The 18605-nt window shown below is 51.9% G+C and overlaps 1 protein-coding gene across 9 annotated transcripts in view; it reads right to left on the bottom strand.

Moving 5' to 3' along the window:
* ATOSB (atos homolog B) overlaps positions 1 to 7123 on the bottom strand; it is a 37860-nt gene extending 30737 nt beyond the window's left edge. For 7 of the 9 annotated variants that reach the window (XR_014951418.1, XR_014951419.1, XM_021554621.3 and 4 more), the window contains exons 1-2: positions 7020 to 7123; positions 1969 to 2065 (exon numbers count right to left, since the gene is read on the bottom strand). The gene's annotated coding sequence lies outside the window, so the exon portion shown is untranslated. The other 2 variants (XM_085567111.1, XM_085567110.1) reach the window with 2 other exon arrangements.
* Between the last annotated feature and the right edge of the window lie 11482 nt (positions 7124 to 18605).

Genomic DNA, 18605 nt, shown 5'->3' on the forward strand with positions numbered 1-18605 from the left:
TTATCAAGGAAGGGTGGGAGAAAAGTGGATCCAATACTATGCCAGAGGGGTGTGAGGCACTGGCACAGGTGGCTCAGAGAAGCTGAGGATGTCCCACTCCTGGCAGTGTTTAAGGACAGGCTGGATGGGGCCCTGAGCAACCTGGTCTAGAGTGTAGCTCTCCTGGCCCATGGCAGGAGGTTAGGAATCTGATCTTTACAGTCCCTTTCAAACCAAGCCTTTCTGTGTTTCTGTGGTGTGCCCTTAAAAGTCAGGAGCCCTGAGAGGATGCTGTGAACTTAGTTGACTGGGATCTACAAGCAGCTCCAGCAGAACTGAGTGCTAACCTTTTCTCTGGTCTTTGCCATGTCTCTCATCACTAAGAGAGATATAAAACCCCACCATGGAACAGGTATTAGTGAAAGCCACAACCTGGATAGATAAAGGGGCTGCTCTCCTCTCAGTGCATTGTGTGATTGCTAATTTTCAGCACAGGGCACTGGCATGAGCAAAGGACTTCTTCTTTCCTTCCTTTCACCTTCACAGGTAAATCTATCCCTGCCTCACCCACTGTGGGTACCACTTCAGCATCAGGCTGAAGAATGATATGGCCTGAAGCCCAGTTTTCAGCTGCCTCTGGATTGGTCTCAGCTTCTCTGGTAGACACTTCAGAGTAAGAGCTGCAGAGCCTGGGCAGCTATGCCTCCTAAACTATGTCTTCCCCATATAATCTGTCCTGGCCAAATCACACCTGAGCTCTAGGGTGAAAGAAGGGTTCATCTTACCCTGCCATAGGCACAGTCTTGATGAGGGCTCCCTTTCAGGTGAGAGTACACTGTGCACTGCTGGATTCTAGGCAGGAACACAAGAGTCCATGGACCGGGCAGATAGCTCACAGCCATCTCAGGCTGCTCCAGGCTGGTTGCCTCAGAGTGGGAATACAAAAACTGCTGGTCCTCCTGAAACACTTTATCTGAGCCTCACACACCAAAGCCAAGCTACAATATCCTGGGAAAATGCAGGAAAAACCCAAATACTGCTAATAAAGAACACGACTACATCTGCCACAAGCTCTGGGTAAACCCTCAGCTGGGTTCAGGAGAAGGACAGCAGGGGCCTGCAGCTGGGAAATGCTCCCAATTCAATCCTGCTGTCATGCAGAAGGACAAGTGTGGCAAACAGTACAGACTGCAAGTTCCCAAGAACACATTGCCCTTGAGCTCCGGACAACAGTGTGCAGGGTTCAACAGTCTTAGAAGCACTGGTTTCACACATCCAGGTTCCCTTTGCCATGCTGACAGCCAAGTAGGATGCAGGAGCACCCAAAAAACCTTGGCTGTGGGAGAACCTCACCTGGGTGACATCTACTTTACAGAGCTATCCCTGTGATGTTGCAGATGATAGATAAATATGATTGTTCATAAATAATACAGCTAGGATGAGAACAGTTCGCCCAGCTAGCCGGATGACACCCCTGCCTTCGGATGAGTCCTGGGGTGAAATGGACTGTTCCATCCCACCCCCCCAAAATATGTATGGTTCATCCCACACCTCTGTACCCTCCCCTAAAACATTAGTGTCTGTAACCCCATTGGATATGCCTCATCCCAACTCTCTCCGAAGCTCTCCTGATAAGGGGGCTTCAAGGGGCCACGTGGTCTCTTGGAACTTCATCCCCTCTTGGAACCTCTCCCCCTCCCTTGGAGCTTTCCCTCACCCAAACCCTCCTTTTGTCTCTCCCCTTCCCCACCCTCTCAGGCCCGGCCACGTGCTGTGTCTGGGAGCACGAGGCAGAACCTTCTGCACCCTCAATAAACCTCTTTCCCCAAGAGCAAACTTCAGAGATCTCTGCCTCCATTCATCAACACTGTGCCGGAGCATAGTATTTTTCCTCGCTGTGAGCCAAGGGGAGAAGAGCACAGAGTTTCCCGTTTCTTCACAGACCCATGATGAGGCAAGGGAAATCAGTGATGTTTGAATGTTGCTAACCTTGGTGTAGGGCTGAAGTAGACAGAGAAGGCAGCTCTCAGCTATCAGCCCTTGCAGTGTGGCCTTGAGGTTGCTTGTTCTGGCAGTCTTGGGTCACCTGGAAAGAGAAGTCCACACACAGGTTCAGTTGGAACACCAGGTGAGCAGTTACTGCCCACCCAGTTACAAGCCAAGTGAGTTAGTGGCCCATGCCCAGAAGTGAGAAACCCCAAACACCCCACCAGCTCAAAGATCCCACCACATCTTTTACCAGTGCTGAGGCTGCCCCTCCAGATGCAGCCCAGACTCCCTCCTGGGTTCCAGCTACCCCCAGTTCCCTGCACGACTCCAGGCAGGTGCACAGTCAGCTCTCCAGAGAAAACTGCTAAGGTCACATCCACGATATCCCTGCCCAGATTTCAGTGGGAAATAAAGGCCTTTCTGTGCCTTTGGCTTTGCTCTTGTCCACCCACACAGCTGTAGGTTTCTCCACCACACAGGCTTTGCTGTACTCGAGTGGGTGCACTGGCACATGGTTTATCTGCAAGAGGCACTGGCTGTGGTCCCCACAGGCCACCTGCTAAGCTACTGCATGAAGACACAGAGTCAGGGCAGGGAGGGACATACTCCAGTGCTGGAGAGACACCCCTCCCAACAACCCAAATAGACCAAGACAAATCCAACACCACAGTGTTTCCCAGGCTACAGAGAAGGGAATAAATGACAATTGCTTAATAGAAATCTCCAAGAAGCCTGCCAACACCATCACAAAGATCTTGTTTAAGTCTCCTCCCTAGGCTCACAGTGCTTTAATTGCAGACCATTGGAGATCACACTTTATGGGGGCTAGATCCTTGTGCATAGCAGGTCCTGGAAACCAGGATGGTATCAGCCTCCCCAGGATCAGGTCTGACCTTCCTGTGGCTGCAGGCATGATGGGCAAAAGCTGTTGTGAGGCAGTCTTTGCTCCCTAGCTTGATCATCCACACAGGCAACTACCCTAGCACAGCTCAGCTGTGACCAGAGCTGCTGTGCCGAGGAGCAGAGCATTGCAGGCAGACAAGCTGCCAGTGCCCCCGAAACACAGCCTTCACACCATGGTGCAGGGAGGCATGGCCTCACTACCCTACTGGGGCTTCAGCCCTTAAGACTGTCCTGAGGGCACCCAGAAAGTTTGTGCTTAATAACACCTGCACTGGCATCCCAGGAGAAGTTCCATCTGGAAATGGTACCAGCTAGGCACAAGGGCTATTGGGTTGGAGAGCTTGTAAGCAGAACAAGACCCAGTAAATGCAGCATATGTAGATATAAATATACATATATAAAAACCCTCCACCATATCCCTCCTCTAGCACACTGTCATTCAGAAATGGCTCAAAAGGCACTAAGCCTGAGCAGTGACAAGAATTGCTTTGGACATGGCTGAAGTACTGCCACCCACATACTGCAGCAGCACAGGAAGCAATAGCAATGTATCTGAAAGGGATGGGTTGAAAACACTACCCAGGAAGAATGCAATTACCCCGAATGGACTGAGGCCAGGAGATCTGGATTATCACCTCAGCTCTTGCATAAAGGGCTTTGCATCTTTATTCACTTCCAACAAGAATCTCAGAGCTGACATCAACCCTGGCCCAGTACATGGATTTGTTACTAAAAAGCACTTCCAGCTGAATCACTAACTTCCCATTTTCCAGCACACAGGACTCCTTTGAAGGCTTCCCATCCAAGTACTGTTTTACCATCATGCTGTTTAGCTGGGGGGTTGTCCAGGCCACAGGCAAGTATGACTGCAAACCACTGAGCAGTCCTGAAAAAGCTCTCTGAAACACAGAGCATGTGAGCCCAGATGCCCTTCATTCAGGATTCACAACCAGCTGAAGATGCAGACGGAAACAGGGAGAAAACATGTTAATTGGCAGCTGGGCATCCACAGGCCAAGCAAGAGAGACTGTGAAAGAGAGGGGCAAAGCCAAAGGGAGGATGAGCAGAGACACTTCCCTGTCAAAGAAAAGAACTATTAAAATAGGCCTCAAACTTTGTGGGACCAAGTTCTCTGGAGGTTATATTCACCTGGCTCACTTGATCACAAGCAAAACCAAAATGAAATAACAAAGGAACTGAGCTGGTCAGAAAGTAGGCGCCAGGGACCAGAGGTGCCAGTCGCTGCAAACAGAAGGAAGAATCAGAAACATGGTAATATGGCATTACCAGGATACAGAGGCCCACACAGATGCCTGGAAGAAGGAGGTCCCTGGGAATCATGCAACATGGAGAGACATCAGGCAAAAGCCTCTCAGAGAAGACTCTCACAAAGTAACCTGCAACAATCTCACTAAGTAACCTGTTACAAACCATCTGCCAGCATACAAATATCTCCTTTCAGGATTTCTCCCATGCTGCCCTTCACATCTGTACTGTTTCAAACCCAACTTCATTAATTCCTCCAGCTACCAAAGCCTCTGATAATTTCATTACAGCTCCATTGACAGCATGCTGAGGACACCACTTTTCTAACCATATGGCTTCACTTTCTCCTTTCTTGTCTGTGGCCACATACTTACCAACAACAGGTTTTCTTATTCTGCATCAGGAAGTGTCCTGGCACCCAGTCATAGTGCATTTCTACACAGCACACAATGGTGTCAACCAGATCTAGCAGAGGACAAACCTGGGCAGGCCCAGAGCAATAAGAACATGTAAAGGACTTGGGAAGAGCCAAGAGTCTTTGACTTTGAAGAGTCAGATCAATAGCCATCCTCTTCAATCACCCTCAGACTCAAAGTTCGGGTATCTCATGCCTCTGGTACTCAGCACAGTCATGCAGAAATGTGCCAGGGCAAGCAGCCTGTAGCAGACAGCAAGGAGGAAGACTGGGGCAAAGATGCGCTTCTCCTCAGTAAGCTGTGGCTCTGAACAGTGGAGTTCCCACAGTACAGAGTGACCCCACCAGATTTCCTTCCTTCAGTGGGTAAGAAACCTCTCACATGAGGAATAGAAACAAGGTGTTTCACCCACTACCCCGGGTGAGTGGTACAGCTGAAACAGCCCCAGCACTGCTCCAGCTGTGGGTGGACCTTGGTCCAAAAGCTCAGTTCACCAAGGGACATAGTTGTGGTGACAGCAGGGCTCTGCTGTCCTGACCACCCTAGTCTCTATGGGAAGGGACATGTCCAGGCCCCACCAGAGTCAGCAGGAATACAGTATTACAGTTAAATGTTATGGGAGCAGGGGCTGGAGGTCAGGCAAGGGCAAGTGTTGACACCCTGGCAACAAACACTGTGGCAGCAGCATCCCTCAGAACCAGCCCCATCCGAACCCCTCAGCCCTGCCAACTCCCACCAGTGCCCTGCCCTAGTGCTGGGACTGCATGCTGGCACATGTAGAGTCCCCATCAGCACCCTGCCACTCACTCATGCTGAGACCCAAACCATGGGAATTGCTGCTGTGAAACAAGGCGGTGACCAGGCTTTACAGGATGACTTCATTCTCCCAGTCCTCAACCTAAAGCCCAGCCCTGCCAAAAGTAACTCTAGCACTATCACATTGGGAGTTTTCTTCTATGTCACCTGCCGGACCTTGTTCACCTCCTCGTGCTACCAAGCTTGCCAAGACACTGCTTTGTGTCAGGGTTCAAGCTTGCTACAATCTCCACAATTTCTCAACTTTTCCTCTTTGCTGATGCCAACAGATACGATTCAGGGAGAGGGCAGGTCTGCAAGCACATCTCTGCTTGTCTGATGTTTTTAAAAAGGCAATGAGTGGAAATTACTTTTAAAATTTAAATTTAGAGCACAACATTCCTCTACCATGCATTTTCCACTGCAACTGCAAATTCCACACGCCTTCTTTCAAAGAAAAATAATAAAAGGAGTGTGGAAACCCTGGAGGTGTGTGCCCTTCATACTGATGGATTATGTTCACGGGTGGGTCGTGAGCAAGCCCACCTCGACAGCAATCACCATGCAGCCATTTCCTCTGACTTCCCTAATAGACCACCTTTCCAAACCTGACACCCGGGCTGCCGTTTCTGTATAAAACCTGCAAGATGCTTGAAAACCTCGGTAGGTCGGCAGCTGCTGATTTCGGGAGGGGAGTGCCCCCGACAGGCCCTTCCGCCCGCGGCTGGCTGTCACCAGAGGGCGGCGGATGCCGGGGTTCACATCCGCCCCGGCGCCCACCCCGCACCCCACGCCGGGGCCTGGGAAGGGACCCCGGGGCGGGTGCCGCCCGAGGCGCGCCTCCCGCGCCCCCGGGGTACCCGGCCCCACCGCCGCGGGCCGTGCCGGGACAACCCACCACGTCCCAGCTGGGCTGGAGCTAATGCCCGCGGGAGGAAGAAAAAGAGGAGGAGGAGGAGGAGGCCCCACCGTGCGGGCAGAGCTGCAGACAGGCTGTCCCAGCCCATGTCACAGCGGAGAGGACGTGGCCCTGGTGGGCGAGACCAGGGGCAGCGCAGCCTCCCTAAGCTGCCGGGGAACTGGGAGCCGGGATCGGGGACACCCCGCAGCAAAGGCTGCACCCCGTTTCGGTCCACACCTGCCTCTGCCAGACACTGCCCTCCCGAAGCCTCAGTTCCCCCGGGCACCCCCGGCCCCCCAGAGTCGCTCTGCGGTCACACCGCCGCCTGACCCCCCCGCCTCGGCACCTCCTGCCACAGCCTCCGCCGGTGCCAGGCCTCTTGCCGGCCCAAGTACCCCGGCTACAGCTCCCCACCTCGGTCACAGTCCCCCACACTCACAGACACCCATCCCGGTCACGACCTCCCCAGCTCAGAGACCCACATCTCGGTCAAGGCCCCCCACCGCTCGCAGTTGCCCATTCCGTTTACGACCTCCCCCATACTACCCGATCACGGCCCCTCCTGGTCGCGCCTCCCCCAGCTCCGGCTCGCCCCTGCGGTCTGGGCTCCCGGTCCCAACGGCCCTCCCGAACCTTCTGGAACCGGAGGACGGCGGCAGAGATGGGGCGCACGAACCCGCTCGCACGCCGCACGGGGGGCCCGTCCCCGCCGGACCCCGGCCGTGCCCCGCGCCCCCCGGCCCTACCCGTCGCGGCCCCGCCGGACCCACCAGCGCCCCCTCCGCCGCTGCCGCCGCGGCCCCGACTGTGCGCGGCTCCTGCGTTCCTTCCGGGTGCCGCTGCGGACACGCCTCCCGCGCGCTGATTGGTGCTCTGGGCGGGGCAGGGCGCGGGGCGGGCGAGCCGCGGGGCCGCGCGGCCAATGGGCGGTGAAGCCCCGCGCCGAGACCCCGCCTAGGGCCCGCCCCCTCCACGTGCGGGAGTGTGATGACAGCGGGGAAGGGGCGGGCCCGGGCGGCGTGGCGCTTCATTGGCCGGCGGCGGCGGCGTGGGCGGGGCCTGGCTCGGCGCGGGGCGGGACTGCCGCCCCTGACCCTGCGGGCTGAGGGGGCACCCCGGCCCCACGGGCGCGGCGTGTCCCACCCACGGGCACGGCGTGTCCCACTCACGGGCACGGCCTCACGAGCACGGCGTGTCCCACTCACGGGAGCGGCCCCACGGGAACGCCATGTCCCACCCACGGCCACGGCGTGTCCCACCCACGGGCACGGCCCCACGGGCACGGTATGTCCCACTCAAGGGCACAGCCACCCCAAGGGGCAGCCGTCTCGTCCCTACCACGTCCCACCCCAGAGGTGCCCCCGGCCCCACGGCGTGTCCCACCCGTGCACACACCCACGGGCACAGCATGTCCCAACTCCACAGTCACCCTTCGCCCAGCACCATGCATGCGAGCTGTGCCAGCCCCAGAGATGGCCCTCCCTGCCCATGGAGATGGCCTCCCCAAAGTGAGACCCCCGCCGTGTCCCTTGTCTCATGCCCCGAGTGGAATCACCCTGGTGTTCCCCACTCCCCAGCTGGTGCTGGTGCCCCACAGGCCGGGGCCATCTACCCACACTGCCGGGCTGTGCCGGCCTGTGCCAGAGCCCACCGTGGGCACCGGACCCGGGGGGCAGCTGCCCCCCTGGATATGGCTGCTCAGAGATACCAAAACACCCAGCAGCCGTGGGGTACCTGGGCAGTGCCACCCGCTTGTGGGGATGCCAGCAGGATCCACTGCCCCGAGGGGAAACAGCCCACAGCTCACCAGCCTGACCACGGGCCATTTAGGTCATGGAAGAGATGCCTTGACTTCATCACTTTTGGGTGAAGTTCGGTAAAGATCAGTCCCCCAATCGACTTTTCTCTCTCCTCAGGAAGCTACAGCTGCAACACCGCTCTAAAAATAGTGGGGACCAGTATCGTCAAATGATAAATATAACCAAGATCTCCTTTTCTGACAGCACACAGTGAGTTGGATGTGAACCTGCAGTGCACTGGCTGCTGAGTCCCAACGCTCCCCTTGCCTTGCTGCTGATCCTGGGGCATTATTTTCGGAGGTGCTGTCATTGATAAAGCTGTGCTGATGCTGTCTGGGAATAGCCATGAGCAGGACAGACGGTTCTCTGACAGCCGTGCCCTGCACGTGCCTCTCTGCAGGGAGAAATGGCAGCTCAATGTCCTCTGGACAGCTATGTGGCCATGGAGCAGCAGCTGCCAACTCAGGACCCCATCTTCTCCTGGGGCCTCAGATTGCTGCTCTAAGCAATTTCTTGTTAAATAACCCCTGGCTGTCCCCACATTCAGCTTGTGGGCCACTAAAGGTATTTAATGTATGGAACAGTCTAATTTCTGAGTGTAATGACAGGAACATGTGATTCTCCAGTGTTCCTTGTGACTTAGGAGCCGCTGACTCAAACTTTGTGTGTACAGGTGCTGGTGCCAGGAAGAGCCCAGGAAGCTCATTTTCCCCACATGCCCATTTTTCCTTCACAGTGCAGATTTTCTACAGACTTCCAGGGCAAAATTTAGCTTTTCTGTCTTTTGACCCTGCATGTCATCTCTGCTGAGCTGACAAGAAATTCTGGAGTCCAACAGGAAGGCAGCAGAGGCTATGGAAACCAGGGATGGGCTGAAAAAGGCTCAGTCCCCATCACACAGCTGCTTACACAGGCTGTGTTCTCCACTGTAAACTGGCTGAAACGAGTTCACAGTTAAAAAATGGTTAATGAACCTTTATTGGCCTGAACAGGAACTCAACTGGAACAACTTCAGTCAAAGCTGAACCACTGTGGAGCTGAATCAAAAAAATTTGCTGGTTCAGCTCCTTGGTTGGGGGGAAATATAGGCTCCTTTGTCCTTGACAAGAATAATACATTTCTGTTTATTGTGTGGGCAGTGAAGGATTAATAATATCCCAAGTTATTTACCTCCCGCTTCTGAGTGCTGAGGGTTTGTGAGCGATGTCCCTGCTGAGCACACTGTCCCTTAGCAACCTCCCCTGGTTTTTGAAACATGTTCTCACTTCAGAAGCAGGATTAAGGAGCAGGACACAAAAGCCCCTTTTACCAGTCTGATGGGGTGAGGCTGCTCCCATTGCTCTTCCCATGGGGCAGAACCTCAACTATGGCCACTTGATGGGCACAGTAACACAAGCTGTTGTGATTTGGAGAGCATCTGGAAAAACTTCCAGAGGCTTGGGAGGTTTGGGGATGGAGCAGACTTACTGCACAAGCTATATTACTTCTCTACAGAGGGGCCCACCCTAGGCCTTGCCAGGAGTAGCCTTCATCTATTCCTTACACACACTGGGGACTTGAAAAGGGCTTTACAAGGGTTGGTGAAGGCAAACAAGGGGTTTAAGCACATTAGGCATGGCTTTGCACCAGAGTTGGCCACTTTCCAGACTCGCCTGCCAGGAGGGCTGGGAGAAGGGTGTTTTCCCAGGAAGATGAGGTGTCCCAAGCAGCACATGGTGAAATGACGTCCTTCCGTCTTGAGCCTTTCTGCCTGCAGGGCTTCCCTTTGAAGGGTGTCCTGGTGAGGTGACTGAGTGGTGGTGAGTTCATCCCTGGGTTACCTCCTTCCTGGAGCTGCCAGTGCTGCCCCAACCTGCCTGCAGCGAGCTGGGGCTGTTCAGCCTGTTTGCCAGGCTGGCTGCTCCCACTCAAAAGGCTGTCAGGTGCCAAGCTCCAGGATGCTGAGGAGCTGACACAAGCAAGGTTCCTGCCCCAGTTTTAATTTAATTTAATGGTTTTCATCATGGAAGAGCGGCATCCCCATGCACACACTCATTTTGTTGGTGTGGGCAGGTTTCACAATTGCAAAAGTGCCCTTGAGAAGTACATGGATCATCTGTCAGTGCTGATGGGGCAGGATGTGCCTGTATAGGGGTGATGCTACCCCTGCATCACCTGTACACTCCCCGTGCCAGCAGGCTGTGCCATACCATGTACATCTGATCCAAGTCCATAGGTAGGTAAAGCAATAAAGGACCCATGTGCAGAAGCAAGCCTGGTAAGACTTGGAGTCCTGCCAGCAAGAGATTGTTGGGAATTTTAAAAGGACCTTGGAAGAAGCTGGTGGAAATCAGCTATCACGTTGTTTTGGGGCCCTTGGCAAGTGGTGGCAGGTTGGGTGGGGTGTGGATCAGTGGCAGGGCTGGACCAGGCACTGTGTGGTGACTCATGGCCTCATCCCAGCTGGTAGAGGAGCTGGAGAAAGCTGAAAAGACAGGTGTACTAGAGGAGCATAGGGTGTCACTTCCTTTCTTAACGGTGTGTTGCCACAAAAAGGCTTGCATTTTTGTATCTCTCACAGTCCCAGTCCTAGGCATGCAGCATGGACTGTATCTTCTGCAATGCCTGCCTCTGTGGGGTTTAATGCTTCTTGTCCTCCCTGTATTTTGCAACTAGAGGAGACAAAGGCCAAAGCCTGTCCCTCTTTCTCTGAGACTGTCACAAGGAGAAGATGCACTGTAGTGCCCTGTGGTCCTGTGTTGGAGCTAGGGAATTTTCCTGGGGGAATGTGAACCAGTGCTGCAGGACCTTTCCCCTGCCAGAACCTGGTTCCATGATGTGCTTGGTTTACCTGTTTGACAGAAACAGCTGTAAAACTGAAGATAGAAATCAAACTTGGAGAGTTTCCTGCTGGGGGAGTCCTACTGCCCTCGGGGGAAGAGATGGCATTCTCTTTTGGCACTGTGGGAATTCCTTCTGGTAACATCTCCAAGCAGAGCTTGGGGTCACAATAGAGATGGAGTCACTGTGGTATGCTGACTGAGTCCCAGTGCCCACCAAAGCCTCATCCCAAACTGGGCATGTCTCAGAGTCCTGGTGGGAAAGGAAGAAGTGAGAATGATGGATTTGAGATCACTTTAACAAACACAGGGTAGTAGGGCCAGGTAGGGCTGCTCTTTTGCTCCCATACCCACACTATACTCATAGTTCCAGTGTTGCCTCTCCTATTAGCTGTCTCCCAGCACCTTTGTAGAGGAGGGCAGCATTGTGATCCCCAAGGTACCATGGTGGGCCTTAGAGACCAAGGAAAAAAGGATGGATGATCTGGAGTCTGACACAGGTCATTAACCCAGTGCTACAGACTTCACTGTTGTCTGAGACACACATGGGACTTCCCAGAATTAAACAGGAGTCCTGGCTATGTACAAAACTCGAAAGATCTGTCCTGGAGATGCTGGCAGTCTGGGTTCTAAGGGATAAAGGCTGTTGGCTACAGCTTGGCAGGCTAAGGTTGCTCAGCAAGAAGAATTTCTATGTAGCCCAGGGCAGGGATCTCCAGCCCTGGGGATCTGAAGTACAAAGCCATAGAAAATATGATGTTGTGTTGGTTGCATCCCATTCTGAGCAGGAGGTCAGACTGAGGATGTCCCTGCCTGTCCCTGCCACAGTGTTTCCAGGGCTGGAACAACACCTAGGGACTTCATGTGGCTGTTCAGCATCAGGAAAATAATCCCTGTTCTCTTTTCACTGTTGGAAATGTAGAGCTCCAACTGCTGCCACTTCACCCCTCAGGGTCACCCATTGTCCTAGACAGTCTGACTTCACTTAATGGCCCTCTGCCTCAACCTGCAGCTGGGGAGCTGTGGGACGGGCTTGGATTTAAGGTGGCATAAGGGACGTGCTCTGAAGAGGATGCCGGTGATCTGGGCCAGCTCTGGGAGAAGTGCCTGGCCCCACACACTGGATATGTGAATGGTCCCCTCCCTCATTCTCTTTTCATGCCTAAGCCTCTCCCCCTACAGCTTCCCTGCAGAAATGTTTCATTTCTTATACGCCTGCCTTGAAAAGAAAATATTAAAAAAATAAAACCTGAAGGAACTGATAAACTCCGTTTACCCACCCAGATAACATCGGCTCCTAAGAGTCGCCCGGTGTGGGCTGTGCCAAGTCTGGTGCATGCCAGGATTGCCCGAGCTGGGCAGTGACGTCTCAGCCTTTCTGCTGCCCCCCGAGTGCCCCGTCAGCCTTCACCGGTGCCAAGTGTGCAAACCAGGGCTGATAGCAGAAGGCAAAGGTCTCCTTGGCGTCACCTTGGTGAGGTGGCAAAGCCTGGGGCCACCCAGCAATGCCTCTCAGCACTGCAGACTGCACCAGCAGCCGAGGCTGCTCATTCATTGCCTGCACCTACGTTTAGGAATTTTGGCATTTCTCCCTGGCCATGCTCAGCATTTGGGGGAGAGCTTTCTGCTGAATTCTGTGACTCGGAGCACTTGCAGGAATCCTGTGCCCCACACAGTGCCAAAACCCTGGGGTGCTGCACCCTCTCTTCCAGCTCCCAGGTGTTTCCCCAAGGACTTGCCTGCTGGCCAATGGGGCCAAGATCTGCACTGATACAGGAATTTTGAACCTTGAGGTGTGGGTGAAGATGACTTCATGGAGGGACAGCAGAGTCCCTTGCCTGGTCAGCAGGGAACTGCTGAGCTCTATGGGGCTCATCTGGAAACGGGGATATTCCAGGATATACACTGAGGGTATATCCCTATTTAGGTCGCTGAAAATGTGGGGTGATGGAAAATCTTTGAATGTCCATATGGAAAGGTCCCATTGCCAGGCTTGGTCAGTGGATGCTGCCTGTTGGCACAAGGTGGCAGCCCAGCCCAGTTTATTTTCAGGAGGAACCAGGACCCTCCCACGACCTGCCCCTGTCCCCCCGATGTGAGGTGCGTATGCCGCACGGGGTGCTGCTCTCACCCTGCCAGGGGTCAGAATTACGGGAGGGACAAGTCCTGCTGCATGAGGCAGCTCTCTCCTTGGGCACACAGAGGTTGCATTTTGGCTGTCCCGGCTCTGCTGTACTTTCTCTCTATGAGGGGCTGTGGGGACAAAGGACAGGCTGATGGGCAACAGTCCTTCAGCTCCTGGACTAGAGAGGGCTTGGGGTGAGACCACACCAGGTACACAGTTGCTACCAGAATCTTCTTTCAGGGGTTTTCTGAGCAAGAAGGAGCAATGTAAACATGGGGGAAATTAGCCAGCACAGCAAAAGGGAATGATGGGTTCTTCTCTGCCCTTATGGGAGAGCAGGGACACCCTGGAGTTTGTGATGACCAAAGTCCAAGGTGAGGGTATTACAATGCATTTAGAGTGTTCCTGGACTTCTCACCCTGACATGCCCATGCACCTCTAGTAAAGGGATGGAGAGGTGTCTTACAAAGTCTGGATGCTGTGGGGACTCCATTGTTTTGCCACCAGTTCTTACCTCTTGGTGTCCACTATATTTCCATATCCTATTGCTTCCCTCTGAATATGGAAATTTGGTTTTGTGCCTAAAATTCCCTGTGAATATGCTCAGTGATACAGCTGTGAGGAGACATGGCACGTTCACATTTCTTCCCTCCATCCATGCTTGCCCTGCCAGGTGCATTTTTGTAACAAAAGCTGTGAAGTTCCTGACGTGAGATTATTCAGGGAGTCTCTGTGTGCCTGGCTCAGTTTAGGGTTTTATGCATGTCTCTGGAATGGCCAAAGCTGTTGTTTGTGCATGCATTGCTGGACTGACTCTGTTTTGATGTGCATCCTTTCACATTTTATTTGTAATGGGGACACGTGAGAATGCCATTGTTGTGATAAACCTTCTTAGAGACACATTTATATTTCCTTTGGGTTTAGAGTCAAATCTCATACTGGACTTATTTATGCCTTGTTTTCATCATCATCTGACTGACTTCCTAAGGTCAAGAGCTGAGCACCCCCAACTCTTCCTTGTCTTTGTCTTTGGAAAGACTTTCCAGGTGCTGCACCTTTCTCTTAAAAACTTTTTTTTTTTTTAATTGGAGTTGCTCCTTCTGTAGAAAACTATGGCAGAAATATATGCCTCTCTGAAGAGTTGATCTTCCCTTCTGTGCATCTTAAGCTCATCTGCATCTACATTTATAGAGGAAACCAGGTCAGAAGGAGCCCATAGAGCCGTGGGTCAGGTCTGAGTAACCTGGCCTAATAGAAGGTGTTCCTGACCATGGTAGGGGGATTGGAACAAGATGATCTTTCAGGTCCCTTCTAACCTGATTAATTCTGTGATTTTATGGTTTGAAGGAGGGGCTGCCAGTATTATCACGGTGCACTGGGCAGCATCAGCAAGCTGCTGGACTTCAGAGCATCTGTGAGCATCTAGAAAAATCCTCTTGGAGCACCTACAGGCAAACAACTGCTTAGTGTGCTCAGATTTGCAAATACACCCAGCACCACAGCATGGGCATTCTTGCACATAACTTGCACTCTGTTATGAGCACATAACAGAGAGGACAAACATCCCTGCCCCAAATCACAGCTGCTCATGGCTTGTCACCTCTGTTGCACTGGGCTGGGACCCTTCCCAAGGTTTTAGTGCATTTAGACATGATGGCAGCTGCTGGCTCCAGCTGGTTTCCTGGACAAAGAAGTGCCTGCACTGACTGTTATTTCTGCCTTAGCTTTTCTTACCCAAAGGGACATTTGGGAACAAACTGCTCTCAAACTTGGGTCTTTCCAGCTCCCAGTTCCTGGCTCTGCCCTGCAGGCCTGTCCTTCATTTCAGTGAATACACTCAATCCCTCACCAAGCTCCTGGGAGGATTGAGAATTAAACTATGCAAAAATCCCTGCCAGCTGCCTGCGTGGAGCTCTCGGATGAGTCTCGCTGGCTCAGCGAGGGCGGGTGCACAAGAAATGAGGTCACGGCCACAGGGGAGGCAGGGGCCATGGTCACCATGGCTGCCCCTGTCCCAGGAGCACCTGCCAGGGTGCAGGTCCCTGCCACCTTGCTGGAGAAGCATAAGGGGGCTCAGGGGCTGACTAAAGCCCTCACACCCATGGGCTTTGCATGACATTGCTGGAGGATGCTGCAGCCATGCTGGCAGTGACAGCAATGTTTGGGAAGTGTTTTTGGGTTCTCTGAAGAAATTTCCATCTGGATGACCTACCTCCAGGATTACCTACCTCCTATCTTTCACACTTAGATGTAGAAAAGTAAAAAAGTCCAAGGAAAAAGTGCTACCTAGCATAACTAGTTTGATTTTAGTTCAGAGAGGAAAAAAATATTACACCCTATGTGGGAACCCCAGCCTTGTTTTGGGGCCACATGTGGTGGTGAAATTCCTCCTCCAACCCGTGCTTCCAAAGAAAAACTCCGCAGGCTTAGCTGTTCGGTCTCAAGGCAGTTTATTGCTAGTTATCTAACAGATTATGTTCTTGGACTGCAGCTATTTGATCAGTGGCCTGGGTAGAGGCACACACACCCCCTGACATCCTCTCTATCTGCTGTCTTCTTCGTCTCTCTCTCCGCCCAGGGTTGCTGCTATCTTTTATAAGATATATTACGTATAACATGTTTACAATTATTCCCCAATACCTACTACCTACGTTGCCAAGTGTTTTTCTACTCTAAACCAATCTGTGAGTGCCAACATCACCAAGAACATGGAGGTAAGGAAGAAGAAGGAAGAAGGATGGGTTCAGCCCACTTTCCTCCATCTTAGAACTTCTGACCCCCATGTACAAAGTAAAAAACCCCCCTGTACATGCACTAAAACCCCCCTGTACAATACTAAAAAAAATTTCCCCTCTACTTTGTAACTACTTTTACTATACTATCTAACCTTTTGTGATTGCTTGTTCCACCTCCAAAGTTGGTAATTCATTCCATGGCTCAAACTCAAAATCACAGTTGTTTTTCAGCTGTCTGCCAGGGTCTAGAATGCTTCTGACCAAGGCCTGGAACCTCTAAAAATGTCTGAGAGACATTTTGAGTTCCCACAACCCTATAGTGACATAGCGCTGATAAAATACAGATTCACAGAATAAACAGAATTGCAACCCACAAGGACCCACAAGGATCATCAAGACCAGCTTTTATTTCTGAACAGGATCTCCCTAAGAGTCACATCACATGCCTGGGAGCATTGTTCAAATGCTTCTTGAGCTCAGACAGGCTTGGTGCTGTGGCCACTTCCCTGGGGAGCCTGTTCCAGTGCCCAACCATCCTGTGTGTGAAAAACCTTTTCCTAATATCAAACCTAAACCTCTCCTAACACAGCTTAAGGCTATTCCTTTGGGTTCTGTCACTGATCACCACAGGATGATGATCACTCAAGTGACAGGTCATGTCACCTTATGCCACTAAGTGAGTCCTTTGTGCACCATCTTCAGGCTGTGGAGGCCTAAAGGCACACACAGAGCGTAGTTCTCATCAGCAAAGCTTTCCAGTGTGAATACCCAAGGCCCAGGGGAGGAAGAGATCACAACTCTCTTGTTCCAGGTACAGGTGGCTGTGCTGCAGTGGGAGGCACTTGGCTACTTTTGGGTTAGCCATCCCCAGGCTGTGCTCTTTAAACATGCTCTACAGGGAAAAACTGTTTCCAGGAGCTGGCTTGTTGCCCGAACAGGGCTGGCCCTTTTTAATCTCTGCTTGTTGGAATAAACACACAGGGAAGCAGAGGGGTGCATGCAGCTTTCATAAAAATGCTGCTCAGTGGCCTTGCATCCACTTTAATATTGAATGGGTGAGGGAAGGAATGAGGATTATGTTCATGAATTAAAGTTACAGCCCTTTCCTCCTCTGCTACTAATCCCCATTCAGATTTAATCAGACAAAGAGTCCTCTGATCTGAGCTATTGCAGCAACAGCCTGCTCCAGAGCGGCTGTGCCTCAGCAGCTGTTGTGTCAGCTCACAATGAAAGGACAAACGTGGCTTTGAGAGGTTGTGATCTGAAACACAGCAGCAAGTAGAGACAACACCAAGAAGCATTGAGAAAAATGTCAGCCAATGCCACACGGATCTGTGCCTAATAGCTGAGCTAACCAGTCAGGTTACATTTTGGGAGTGTTGCAAGAGAGTGTGGAGGGATGCTGAAAACCTCAAAGATGATAGGCAGATAGTGGAGAACTGGGAGAGCTGGATGAAAAACTCAGGAGTTTCATATGGTTTCTCTTTATGACTGCATCAGCCAGATGGGTCCATCATTTGGCAGGGAAAAGATCCTTTACCACTGAGTTCAGACTAGCTCAGATGGGAATTTTGTACAGACTCATTAGTGTGAGGGAAGGGGGGAAAAGTAATGATGTTCTGCAGGAAGGCTCTGCAAGCCCTTGGTCGGGAGGACATGGTTTGAAGTTGACATGTTGGTTATGGCCTGAAAAACTGGCAGGATAATAATTCTGTGCTTCACCATAGAAGGACTTTGTGAATATGAAGAGCTCTGCTCTAGCTGGGTTGAACTTGAGGTGATAGGATGCATCTGTAAGGAGAAAATTGTAGGACATCAAGGTTTGTTTTGGACAAAGAAACCTTGGTGTGGGACAAAAAGAAATCTGTGAGCATGATTCTTTATTAGGTGGTGCCTATATTCAGAGGTAAAGCATTAGATTAATCTAATTTGACATTTGCCTTCCTCTGATCTAAGGCTCCCAGGCTTCCCTATTGCTAAGTAAAAAGAGGTATTTTCAGGGCATCTAACCTAGTTTGAATATTCTCTTCAGGGTGAAGAAGACTATTATCAAAAAGTGTTTGCATGGATTATAAGGAGAGACACAATGGGGGAGCTCAGAGATACTCAGACTGCAGACACCTGCATTTGCTACATCCTGACCCAGACAGAATCTCACAGAAGCCCAGGGGCATTCCTGCTCCAAAGGACAAGGGAATGTGCAATAAGGACACAAAACACTGAATCAGATGAAAAACAGGGTCTCCAGGAGAAAAGGGTGGTCAATGACCCAGAGGTGACAAATGAGAGAGGACAAAGCTCTGCTCCAACACTGCAACAGGACAAAGACAGGGCTAGAAAATGTTCTCAGGACCTTTGCCAAGGAACAGAGCAGTTCACAAAATCACAGAATCAGAGAATATGCTGAGTTAGAAGGGACACACAAGGATCATTGAGTCCAACACTTAGCCCTGCACAGGACACCCCAAGAGTCATACCATATGCCTGAGAGCATCGTCCAAAATTGTACATGTTTGCACAAACTCAGTATCAGGATAAAGCCAGATCTTCTGCTTTTGCTCCATGGCCAAGGCACTGGCATAGCCTACACCTGCCAAACAGCAAAAGCTGCCTGAGTGGTGGTATAAGCACTCAAAAAAGCAGAAATTATGAAGAAGCTGAGAGCATTCAAAGCTGATGGCTTTGGAATAAGGTGCAAGGATGAGTTTTGAGAAACTCCTGTGTGCAGAGGGGAAGTCCTTTGTCTCCCTTTGATTCTGTGAGAGAGCTGCCAGCTCCCAGCTGTGCTGCTTGCTTGGCTTTTGGCCAAGACCGCGGAGTGCATCACAGCTCCCCTTTCCTTGCTGTTGGGAGGAGCTCCTGATTTGGCTAATGGCCC

Source organism: Lonchura striata, chromosome Z, assembly GCF_050655825.1.
Source record: "Lonchura striata isolate lonStrDom1 chromosome Z, ASM5065582v1, whole genome shotgun sequence".
In the NCBI taxonomy this organism is placed as follows: domain Eukaryota; kingdom Metazoa; phylum Chordata; class Aves; order Passeriformes; family Estrildidae; genus Lonchura; species Lonchura striata.